This window comes from Carcharodon carcharias, chromosome 24 (genome assembly GCF_017639515.1).
Source record: "Carcharodon carcharias isolate sCarCar2 chromosome 24, sCarCar2.pri, whole genome shotgun sequence".
Classification (NCBI taxonomy): Eukaryota; Metazoa; Chordata; class Chondrichthyes; order Lamniformes; family Lamnidae; genus Carcharodon; species Carcharodon carcharias.
Genome location: NC_054490.1, coordinates 19624448 through 19637305, shown reverse-complemented (window position 1 = coordinate 19637305; position 12858 = coordinate 19624448). Strand labels below are relative to the sequence as shown.

Below are 12858 nucleotides of genomic sequence, written 5' to 3'. Positions count from 1 at the left end.
TACTGCTCCTAGCATTCCCTCGTGCACTCCACATTGAACGAGTGTTGTTCCCTTGGCTTGGTGAGATTGGTAGAATGGGGAATATGCTGGGCCATGAGGGTGCAGGTAATGGTTCAGCACAAGTCTGCTCTTGCTAGTGGCAAACAGCGCCTAATGTTTGCTGAGGCTTTGAGTTGCTAGATCAGAATGTTTTCATCCACCTATTTAAAAATAATCTGGACATGTTACAGAATAGGGATGGCTACTTATATTTAATAATTTGTTAGAAAAAATATGTTGCGAAAGAGGATTGGTGAATAAACAATACAATTCCCAGACTTATGATGGTGGACAGAATATGCCCAGAGAATTAAAGACCAGTCAGTTAACAACAGTGCTGCGAGAAATAATGAAATGTTTACTTAGGAAGAAGATAGAAAACCAGCGAAATATGAGGAAAGAAATATTGAGTAGTCAGCATGGTTCCCTACTTCCCAATCTAAACAGATCCAGGGTATCACAAGCAATGATTTCTCATTCAATTTCCACACTAGCACCTCTGCGTTCCATCGGGGTCCCCTCCCTGACTCATTCGTATTTCTCATTGAGGTGCTGACCCACAGTGACATTATAGTTTTTTCACATGTACATTGATGATACACTGCTCCCCCTCAGATCTCTTTCCGCACCACAACCATTGCCACTTTATCAAACTGCTTATCCAATATCCAGCGCTGAATGAAAAAAATATTTCCTTCTTTTCTTTGGTCTCTGCTACAAGCTCCCCTATCCCAGCTTCTGACTCCATCCTACGCAGTATGAAAACTGTGCGACCTTGAACCAGACTGTTCGCATACTTGATTTCATATTTGACGGAAAGATGAGCTTCTGACTATGTATCTTTGTTACCACTAAAATCGCCTATTTCCACCTCCACCAATTTCCTTTGCCCAACACCGCATCGGCTTCAACTCATCTGCTCCTGAAGCCCTGAGCAAAAATCTTGTTCCCTCTAGACTTCACAGTCCCAATGTACTCCTCACTATCTCTCCATATTGTCGCCTCCATAACTTTGCAATGGTCAAAGCTGTACGTCCCATGTCCCACAAAATGACCGCCAGTGAATCTATAACATTTGTTGGCTCCCCTTGGAGAAATGCCTGCATTTTAAATGTTTTTATTTTCAAAGATAAAAGGGACCTTTAAATCCACCGTACCTCGCTAAATCAGTAGTTATACAAAAACGCCACGTTAATCCACTGCATTCTGAAGAAGAGAACTCCAAAGATAATTTCGAACGTACCATTCAATACAAGTGAAAACACTGCCATCAGAAAATACTTTGCACGTTAAATAGAATCAGCAAACCACAAATTTTGGGAATATCGTAAAAGCACGTGAGAATTTCTCATGATTTCTGCGGTTTACATCAGAATCGATAAGTAGCAGTGAGAGTTCACCGCTTGAACAGCGACTTGAACCCTGGACGCTCGGATTAAAAGTCTGATGTTCTACCGACTGAGCTATCCGGGATCCGTTTCCGGTGCTGCACTGCGACCTTTACCGGCTGACAGCGAACATTGCATCCTTCAGATTCTGCACTTTTCCTGCGGCCATCAACTGTGTTCAGCGGATTTCACTCACGCACCCATTTTCAATACCATCGCTAAACTCAATCACAATTGCTCTTCACAAATCCTAACCCGTCCACTTCACCCCAAAGTCCGGCACGTGCCCATAAAATGTCTCCCACTTTTCCTTGTAAATTTGGGGTGCTGCCTGATTGAAAGAAAAAAATATATAACTTTCATCCAACAGCTACATTTAGATTAATTCTAACATGTGCACAATATGCAAGGAGCCGACCGGATAAAAACCCTCCTGAATGGATGTACAATAAAATTACTGAACCGGACGAAACAAAATCCATTCATCGTGGTTTGTTGATGTGTCACTGAAGTGGATGATTCACATGAGAAAAGAGAATTTAAAAAATAAGGCGGCGAACAGGATATTAGACCCAGAAACCTCTGCTTAAATGGCTGATGCTCTGCCGAGTGCGCTCGCCGTGGTAGCATCTGGAATTTTACAGAACGCATGTTCGCTGGTTGCCATCTAACCAACACTTCCGAGGAACGGCAATCACAGTCGGATTGCATCACCTTCCGACGGGGGGCGGGTGAGAAATCTGCAGTGCAGCGGGGTCCTCGGGCCTCAAGCAGCGGGCTACTGTAGGGACGCCCGTTTCTTTACGGCACGAGCTGCAGCAAAGCGGAAAAGCAGAGGAATTTGAGATTAAATAACACTGAAGCTCTGAAGAAGATTCATAAGGACCCGAAACGTTAACTCTGTTTCTCTCTCCACAGATGCTGTGAGACCTGCTGAGTTTTTCCAGCATTTTCTGTTATTGGTTCAGATTTCCAGCATCAGCAGTATTTTGCTTTTATCTTCAGATGAAGTAAGCTAGGAACAGCAAAAAATACATTACAATATTTTACAGGCATGTATTTGAAATAGAGGGAAGAATTCGGAATGGGAGCCCGATGGAATAGAAAGGATAATAGCCAAAGTAACCGTAGACCGGTGGCAGGGGTATTAAATAAATTGATTATTTAATTAATCACAGAATGTGGGTTTCACTAGCGGGCCAGCAATGATTGTGCATTCCTAATTGCCCTTGGGAAGGTGCTGGTGAGCTGCGTTATTAGACTGCTGCAGCCCATGTGGTGTACGTACGCCCACACTGCTGTTAAGGAGGGATTTCCAGGAATTTGACCCAGTGATATGAGGGAAGGGCAGATATATTTCCAAGTCAGGATGCTGAAAGACTTGGAGGGGAACCTCCACGTCTTGATGTTCCCATCTATCTTCTACCCTTGTTCTTCTAGATGATATTGGTCGTGGGATTGGAAGGTGCACTCAAAGGAGCCTTGGTGAATTGCTGCAGTGCATCGTGTTGATGGGATGCAATGCTACTACCCGGCGTCTGTGGTGGGGAGTGAATGTTTGTGGATCTGGTGCCATTCAAGCGGGCTGTTTCAAACTGGACAGCATCAAGTTTCTTAAGTGCTGTCGGACCTTCACTTATCCACGCAAGTGGAGACATTCCATCGCACTCATGACTTGGATCTCGTGGATGGTGGACAGGTTGTCGGGAGTCAGAGGTGAATTGCTCGCTGCAGGGATCTAAGCCTTGTAATAACAATGTTTATGTGGCTCGAACAGTTCAGTATCAGATCAATGGTAACCCCCAGGATGTTGATAGTTGTGGTATTCAGCGATGGTAATGCCATTGAATGTCAAGTAGAGTTGCTTAGATTCTCTCCTGTTGGAGATGGTCATTGCCTGACACTTGTGTGGTGCACATGTTACTTGCCAGTTGTCAGCCCAAGTCTGGATATTGTCTAGGTCTTGCTGCATTTTATAATGGACTGCTTCAGTACCTGCGTGAAAGGTGCTGCAAACTGTGCAATAATCAGCGAAAATCTCCACTTCTGACGCTATGATGGAAGGAAAGTAAATGATTTTTCAGCTCAGGATGCTGCCCTGAGGAAGTCCTACAGTGATGTCCTGGAACTGAGATGATTTGCCACCGACTATCACAACCATCATCCTTTGTGCTGGGTATTGGTCCAACTGATGGATAGTAACCCTGATTCCCATTGACTCCAGTTTTGCTTGGCCTCTATGATGTCACACTCGGCCAAAAGCGGCCTTGATGTCAACGGCCATCACTCTCACCTCACATTTGGAGTCCCGCACTTTGTCCATATTTGAATGAAGGCTGCAATGAGGTCAGAACCTGAGTCACATTGGCGGAACCCAAACTGGGCATCAGTGAGCAGCGTATTGCTAAGCAAGTGTCGCTTGATACTGCTGTTGATGACCCTTTCCATCCCTTTGCACATGATCGAAAGAAGGCTGATGGGGCATTCATTGATTCAGTTGGACATGCCCTGATGTTTGTCGAATGGAAACATTCGGCCAATATCCGCGGATGCCAGAACTGTAGCTGCACTGGAATGACGTGGCCAGGGGTGTTGCAAGTTCAAGAGCCGAAGTCTTTTGTCGGAATGTTGTCAGTGACCCCAGCCTTTGCACTATCCAATACCTTCAGCCATTCCAATCTATCACGTGGAATATATCGAATTGCTTTAAGACTGGCCTCTGTGATTCTGGAGGCCTCTGGAGGAGGCCAAGATAGATCATCCACTCTGCAATTCTGGCTGATGATTGTTGCGAATTGTGCAGCCGTATCATTGGATTTACAAGGCTCTTCCAGCATTCAGAATGTGGTACTTGTGAATCTACTACCTCTGGGGAGTTGTGTAATTGTCCATCACAATTCACCACTGGATGTGACATGGCTGCAGTGCTTAGATCTGTTCCGTTGGTTGTGGAATGACTGAGCTCTGCCAACACTCGCTGCTAATGCTGATTGACAGGCAAGTATTCCTGGGTTCCAGGTTTACAAGGTTGACACCTCCTTTTTAGAACTGCCTGCGACTGCTCCTGGCATTCCCCCGTGCACTCTTCATTGAACGAGGGTTGATCCCTCGGCTTGGTGACAATGGTAGAATGGGGGACGTGCCGGGCCATGAGGGTGCAGGTAATGGTTCAGCACAAGTCTGCTCTTGCTAATGGCAAACAGCGTGTGATGTTTGCCGAGTCTTTGAGTTGATAGATCAGCATGTGTTCATCCACCAATTTAAAAATAATCTGGACATGTTACAGAATAGGGATGGATATTTATATCTAATAATTTGTTAGAGAAAATTGTTGCGAAAGAGGATTGATAAATAAATAATACAATCCCAACAGTTATGATGGTGGACAGAATATGCCCAGAGAATTAAAGACCAGTCAGTTAACAACTGTGCTGTGAGAAATAATGGAACGTTTACTAAGGAAGAAGGTAGAAAACCATCGAAATATGAGGAAAGAAGTATTGCGTAGTCAGCATGGTTTCCTACTTACCAATCTGAACAGATCCAGGCTATCACAAGCAATCATTTCTCATCCAATTTCCACAATAGCACCACTGGATTCCCTCGGGGTCCCCTCCCTGACTCATTCGTATTTCTCATTGAGGTGCTGACCCACAGTGACATTATATTTTTTTCACATGTACGTTGATGATACACTGCTCCCGCTCAGATCTCCTTCCACCACACATCCATTGCCACTTTATCAAACTGCTTATCAAATATCCAGCGCTGAATGAAAAGATATTTCCTTCCGTTCTTTGGTCTCTGCTACAAGCTCCCCTATCCCAGCTTCTGACTCCATCCTAATCAGTGTGAAAACCTTGCGACCTTGAACCAGACTGTTCACATACTTGATTTCATATTTGACCCAAAGATGAGCTTCTAACTATGTATCTGCGTCACCACTAAAATTACCTATTTCTACCACCACAAATTTCTATAGCCCAACACAACGTCGGCTTCAACTCATCTGCTCCTGGAGCCCTGAACAATAATCTTGTTCCCTCTAGTCTTGACAAATCCAATGCACTCCTCATTCTCTCTCCATATTGTCGCATCCACAACTTTGAAATGGTCAAAACTGTATGTCACATGCCCCACAAAATCACCACCAGTGAATCTATAACATATGTTGGCTCCCCTTGGAGAAATGCCTGCATTTTAAATATTTTTATTTTCAAAGAAAAAAGGGACCTTTAAATCCATGATACCTCGCTGAATCAGTAGTTTCCAAAAACGCCACCAATATCCACCGCCTTCTGAGGAAGAGTGCTCCAAAGATACCTTCGAAAGTACCATTCAATACAAGCGAAAACACTGCCATCAGAAAATACTTTGCACGTCAAATAGAATCAGCATATCACAAATTTTGGAAATGTCGTATAACCACGAGCAGGAATTGCTCATGATTTCTGCGATTTACATCAAAACCGATAAGTAGCTGTTAAACTTCATCGCCCGAGCAGGAACTTGAACCCTGGACCCTCAGATTAAAAGTCTGATGCTCTACCGCCTGAGCTATCCGGGCTCTTGGCGCAAAGCCGCACACCGGCCTTTAATGGCTGACAGCGAACATTGCATCCTTCAGATTCTGTTCTTTTCCTGCGGCCATCCACTGTGTTCAGCGGATTTCCCTCACGCACCCACTCTCAATACCATCGCTAAATTCAATCACAATTGCTCTTCACAAATCCTAACCCGTCCACTTCACCCCAAAGTCAGGCCCGTGCCCATAAAACGTCTCCCACTTTACTTTGTAAATTTGGCGTGATGCCTGATTGAAAGGAAAAAATATATAATATTCATCCAACAGCTACATTTAGGTTATTTCAAACACGTGCACAATATGAGACGATCCGACCGGATAAAAACCTTCCTGAATGAAAGTCCAATAAAATTCCTGTACCGGACGAAACACAATCACAAAATCCACTCATCGTAGGTTGTTGATGTGTCACTGAAGTGGATGATTCACATGAGAATCGAGAATTTTTTTTAAAAAGGCGGCGAACAGGAAATCAGACCCTGAGACCTCATCTTAAACGGCTGATGCTCTGCCGGGTGTGCTCTCCGGGGTAGCAACCGGAATTTTATATACACATGTTCGCTTGTTGCCATCTAACCAATACTTCCGAGGAACAGCAATCACAATCGGATTGCATCACTTCCTGCTCGACCTTCCGACGGGGGGAGGGTGAGAAATCTGCATTGCAGCGGGGTCCTCGGGACTTAAGCAGCGGGCAAGTGAAGCATCAGCAGTATTTTGCTTTTATCCTCAGATGAAATAACCTAGGAACAGAAAATAAAACATTAAAATATTTTACAGGCAAGTATTTTAAATAGAGGTAAGCATTAGGAATGGGAGCACGATGGGATAGAAAGGATAATAGCCAAAGTAACCGTAAACCGGTGGCAGCGGTATTCAATAAATGGATTATTTATTCATTCAGAGTATGACGGCTTCGCTGGCTGGGCCAGCATTTATTGCCCATTCCAAATTGCCCTTGGGAAGGTGCTGGTGAGCTGCCTTTTTGGACCACTGCAGCCCATGTGGTGTTGGAACGCCCACACTGCTTTTAGGGAGGGATTTCCAGGAATTTGACCCAGTGACATGAGGGAAGGGCAGATATATTTCCAAGTCAGGATGTTGAGAGACTTGGAGGGGAACCTCCACGTCTTGGTGTTCCCATCTATCTTCTACCTTTGTCCTTCTAGATGGTATTGGTCGTGGGTTTGGAAGGTGCTCTCAAATGAGCCTGGTGAATTTCTGCAGTGCATCTTGTTGGTGGAATGTAACGCTACTACTGGGCCTCTGTGGTGGGGAGTGAATGTTTGTGGATCTGGAGCTGATCAAGCGGGCTGTTTCAAACTGGACAGCATCAGGTTTCATGATTGCTGTTGGAGCTTCACTCATCCACGCAAGTGGAGACTATTCCAACGCACTCATGACTTGGATCTTGTGGATGGTGGACAGGTTATCGAGAGTCAGGAGGTGATTTGCTCGCTGCAGGGTTCCCAGCCTTGTAATCACAATGTTTATGTGGCTTGACCAGTTCAGTATCACGTCAATGGTAACCCTCAGGATGTTGATAGTGGGGGGATTCAGCGATGGTAATGCCATTGAATGTCAAGTAAAGTTGCTTAGATTCTCTCCTGTTGAAGATGGTCATTGCCTGGCACTTGTGTGGTGCACATGTTAATTGCCACCTGTCAGCCCAAGTCTGGATATTGCCCACGTCTTGCTGCACTTTATAATGGACTGCTTCAGTGTCTGAGGATGCGCAAAAGGTGCTGCAAATTGTGCAATAATCAGCGAACATCCCCACATCTGACCCTATGATGACAGGAAGGTAACTGATGGTTGGGCCTAGGATACTGCCCTGAGGAGGTCCTGCAGTGATGTCCTGGAACTGAGATCATTTGCCGCCAACTACTACAACCATCATCCTTTGAGCTGGTTATGGCCCCAACTGATCGCTAGTAACCCTGATTCCCATTGACTCCAGTTTTGCTTGGACTCTATGATGCCACACTCGGCCAAAAGCTGCTTCGATGTCAACGGCATCACTCTCACCTCACATTTGGAGTTCCGCATTTTTTTCCATATTTGAATGAAGGCTGCAATGAGCTCAGAACCTGAGTCACTTTGGCAGAACCCAAACTGGGCGTCAGTGAGCAGCGTATTTCTAAGCAGGTGTCACTTGATACTACTGTTGATGACCCCTTCCATCTCTTTGGACATGATCGAAAGAAGGCTGATGGGGCAGTCATTGCTTCGGTTGGACTTGTCCTTATGTTTGTCGAATGGACACACTTCGGCCAATATCCATATTTCTGACAGATGCCAGAACTGTAGCTGCACTGGAATGCTGTGGCCTGGGGTGTTGCAAGTTCAAGAGCAGAAGTCTTTTGTCGGAATGCTGTCAGCGACCCCAGCCTTTCCACTATCCAGTGCCTTCAGCCATTTCAATGTATCACGTGGAATATATTGAATTGCTTTAAGACTGGCCTCTGTGAATCTGGGGGCCTCTGGAGGAGGCCAAGATGGATCATCCACTCTACAATTCTGGCTGATATTTGTTGTAATTGTGCAGCCATATCATTGGATTTGCAAGGCTCTTCCAGCATTCAGAATGTAGTATTTGTGAATCTACTTCCTTCGGGGAGTTGTGTAATTGCCCATCACAATTCACGACTGGATGTGACATGGCTGCAGTGCTTAGATCTGTTCCGTTGGTTGTGGAATCACTTAGCTCTGCCTATCGCTCGCTGCTAATGCTGATTGGCACGCAAGTATTCCTGGGTTCCAGCTTTACAAGGCTGACACCTCCTTTTTAGAATTGCCTTCGACTGCTCGTGGCATTCCCTCGTGCACTCTTCATGGAATGAGGGTTGTTCCCTTGGCTTGGTGACAATGGTAGAATCGGGAATATGCTGGGCCATGAGGGTGCATACAATGGTTCAGCACAAGTCTGCTCTTGCTAATGGCAAACAGTGCCTAATGTTTGCCGAGTCTTTGAGTTGATAGAGCCGTATGTGTTCATCCACCAATTTAAAAATAATCTGGACTTGTTACAGAATAGGGATGGCTATTTATATCTAATAATTTGTTAGAAAAAAAATGTTGCAAAAGACGATTGGTAAATAAATAATACAATTCCTACAGTTATGAAGGTGGACAGAATATGCCCAGAGAATTATAGACCAGTCAGGTTAACAACAGTGCTGCGAGAAATAATAGAATATTTACTAAGGAAGCATATAGAAAACCATCGAAACATGAGGAAAGAAATATTGAGTAGTCAGCATGGTTCCCTACTTACCAATCTAAACAGATCCAGGCTAATACAAGCAATGATTTCTCATCCAATTTCCACAATAGCACCACTGGATTCCCTCGGAGTCCCCTCCCTGACTCATTCGTATTTCTCATTGAGGTGCTGACCCACAGTGACATTATATTTTTTTCACATGTACATTGATGATACACTGCTCCCCCTCAGATCTCTTTCCGCTACACATCCATTGCCATTTTATCAAACTGCTTATCCTATATCCAGCGCTGAATGAAAAGATATTTCCTTTCCTTCTTTGGTCTCTGCTACAAGCTCCCCTATCCCAGCTTCTGACTCCATCCTAATCAGTGTGAAAACTGTGCGACCTTGAACCAGACTGTTCACATACTTGATTTTCATATTTGATCCAAAGATGAGTTTCTGACTATGTATCCGTGTCACCACTAAAATCGCCTATTTCCACCTCCGCCAATTTCCATTGCCCAACACCACATCGGCTTAGCCTCATCTGCTCCTGGAACCCTGAGCAATAATCTTGTTCCCTCTAGGCTTGACAGTCCCAATGCTCTCCTCACTCTCTCTCCATATTGTCGCCTCCATAACTTTGAAATGGTCAAAGCTGTATGTCTCATTCCCCACAAAATCACCGCCAGTGAATCTATAACATATGTTGGCTCCACTTGGAGAAATGTTAAATGTTTTTATTTTTAAAGAAAAAAGCTACCTTTAAATCCACCGTACCTCGCTAAATCAGTTGTTTCCAAAAACGCCACCAACATCCACTGCCTTCTGAGGAAAAGAGATCCAAAGATAATTTCGAAAGTGCCATTCAACACAAGTGAAAACACTGCCATCAGAAAATAATTTGCACGTCAAGTAGAATCACCTTGGAAATATCGTGAATCCATGTGCAGTAATTGCTCCTGATTTCAGGAATTTTCGCGAGAATCGATAATTCGCAGATAAAATTCGACGGGCGAGCAGGGACTTGAACCCTGGACTCTCAGATTGAAAGTCTGATGCTCTACCGACGTAAACTCTGCGGGGTCTCGCAAATCTACTGCCCAGCGTCCTCTACTGGCTGATGGCGAACATTGCATCCTGCGGATTCTGCACTTTTTCTTCAGTCACTCACTGTGTTCAGCGGATTTTTCTCACACAACCATTTCTCAATACCTTCGCTAAGTCCAATCACAATTGATCTTCACAAATACTAACCCGTCCACTTCACCCCAAAGTCCGGCCCGTGCCCATTAAACACGCTTCCATTTTTTTTTTGTAAAGTTGGCGTGGAGTTAGCTCTTGCCAGTGACAATGCAAACTTGGTCAATGAAAATAACAAGCTATTTACACTTCAAAGCAAAGCCATTAGCTACCGTTTCACAACCTTAGATTGCATGCAAATTCTCTAAAGAAATTCAGCAATTATCATAAAGTGAATTATAGTTGAAATCTAACTGTCATAGAATAAATTGGAACAGCTGAATGAGCTTTATCTGGACGGAAAGGAAGATCAGCTTTGGATCTTACGTAGTTGGAGCTGGTTGAGAATAAAAATTAATAATTTCGAAAATACCATTCAATGCACTTGAAAACACAGACATCAGAAAATACTTTCCTTTTCAAATAGAATCAGCACATCGCAAATCTTTCAAATGTCTTTAAGGGATGCGCAGGAATGGCTCATGATTCCTGCCTTTAAGTAAGAATCGATAATTAGGAGCTTAAACCAGCGGCTCAACAGGAACTTGAACCCTGTACTCCGAAGTTAAAAGTCTCAGGCTCTACCAACTGAGCTACCCGCACCCTGGCAATGTGCTGGCGCAGCCACCTTTACTGGCTGACGGCGAACGTCGCATCCTTCAGATTCTGTACTTTTTCTGAAGACACCCAGTGTGTTCAGCGCATTCCCCTCACACCCCTTCTCAATACCATCGCTACATTCAACCACAATTGCTCTTCACAAATCATAACCTGTCCACTTCACCAAAAGGTCTGCACCCACTAAATGCACTTCCACTTTCCTTTGTAAACTTGGGGGGCTGCCTAAATGAAAGAAAAAATAATAATATTCATCTAACAGCTATATTTAGGTTAATACTAACATGTGCACCAAATGCAAGGAGCTGCGAAGATAGAAACCCCCCCTGAACGAATGTACAGGAAAATGACTGTGCCGGACGAAACACAATCATAATGTCCATTCAGCGTGGGTTGTTGATGTGTCACTGAATTGGATGATTCACATGAGAATTGAGAATTTAACAGAAAAAGCGGCCGTGAAGGGAATTAAACACTGGCCCTCGGCTTAAACGGTTGATGCTCTGCCGAGTGCGCTCCCTGAGGTAGCAACTGGAATTTTATATATCCATAACAAGAACAGAAAAGACGGTTTCCTCTACATTGAAGAGACCAAACGCAGACTGGGTGACCGCTTTACGGAACACCTTGGTATGTCCGCAAGCATGACCCAGACCTCCCTGTCGCTTGCCATTTCAACACTCCATCCTGCTCTCTTGCCCACATGTTCGTCCTTGGCCTGCTGCATTGTTCCAGTGAAGCTCAACGCAAACTTGAGGAACAGCACCTCAGGCTCCAACTAGGCACTTTACAGCCCTCCGGACTGAATACTGAGTTCAACAACTTTAGATCATGAACTCTATCCTCCATCCCCACCCCCCTTTCCGATCCCCCTTCTCCAATAATTTATATAGATTATTCTTTTCCCACCTATTTTCATCAGTTTTAAATATATTTCCATCCATTGTTTTATCTGTACATTTTAGCTTATTTCGCTCCCTTCACCCTACCCCACCACGACTAAGGCTATCCGTACCTTGCTCGACCTGCTTTCTACCCTTAATGTCTCAATTAGCACATTCCTTAGATAATATCACCACCGTCAACCCCTCTTTGTCCTTTTGTCTGTGACGTCTTTTGACAATCTCCTATCACTGGCCCTCTATCCAGCTCTACCTGTCCCGCCACCACCAACCCCCGCCCGCCCCCACCAACGCCCCCCCCACCCTTAAACCAGTTTATATTTGACCTCTTTCCTAGTTTTCCTTAGTTCTGATGAAGAGTCATTCAGACTCGAAACGTTAACTGCGTTCCTCTCCGCAGATGCTGCCAGACCTGCTGAGTTTTTCCAGCAATTTCTGTTTTTGTTTTGGATTTCCAGCATCCGCAGTTTTTTGCTTTTATTTTATACATCCACATGTTCGCTGTTTGCCATCCAACCAGAACTTCCGACCAACTGCAATTACAGTCGGATTGCACATTTCGGCCGACTTCTGTCTGGGGCAGGGTGAGAAATCCGCTCCGCAGGATCTTCCGCAGGCCTTCAGCAGCGGGCAACTGAAGCCACGCCTCCAACCTCGCCCCTTCCTGTTTTTTACGGCACCAGCTGCCGTAAAGCTGTAAAGCCAAGAGGAATTTGAGATTAAATGACAATGAAAGTCTGAACAATGGTCACAGAGACTCGAAACATTAACTCTGTTTTTCTCTCCACAGATGTTTTTAGACCTGCTGAGCTTTTCCAGAATTTGTTTCAGTTTTCCAACATCAGCAGTATTTTGCTTTTATTTTGAGATTGA

General features: G+C 44.5%; 1 non-coding gene across 1 annotated transcript; it reads right to left on the bottom strand.

The window, feature by feature from the left end:
• Positions 1–5921: 5921 nt before the first annotated feature.
• trnak-uuu lies at positions 5922–5994 on the bottom strand. Its single transcript has one exon. It is a non-coding gene; the product is annotated as a tRNA-Lys (tRNA).
• Positions 5995–12858: the final 6864 nt, after the last annotated feature.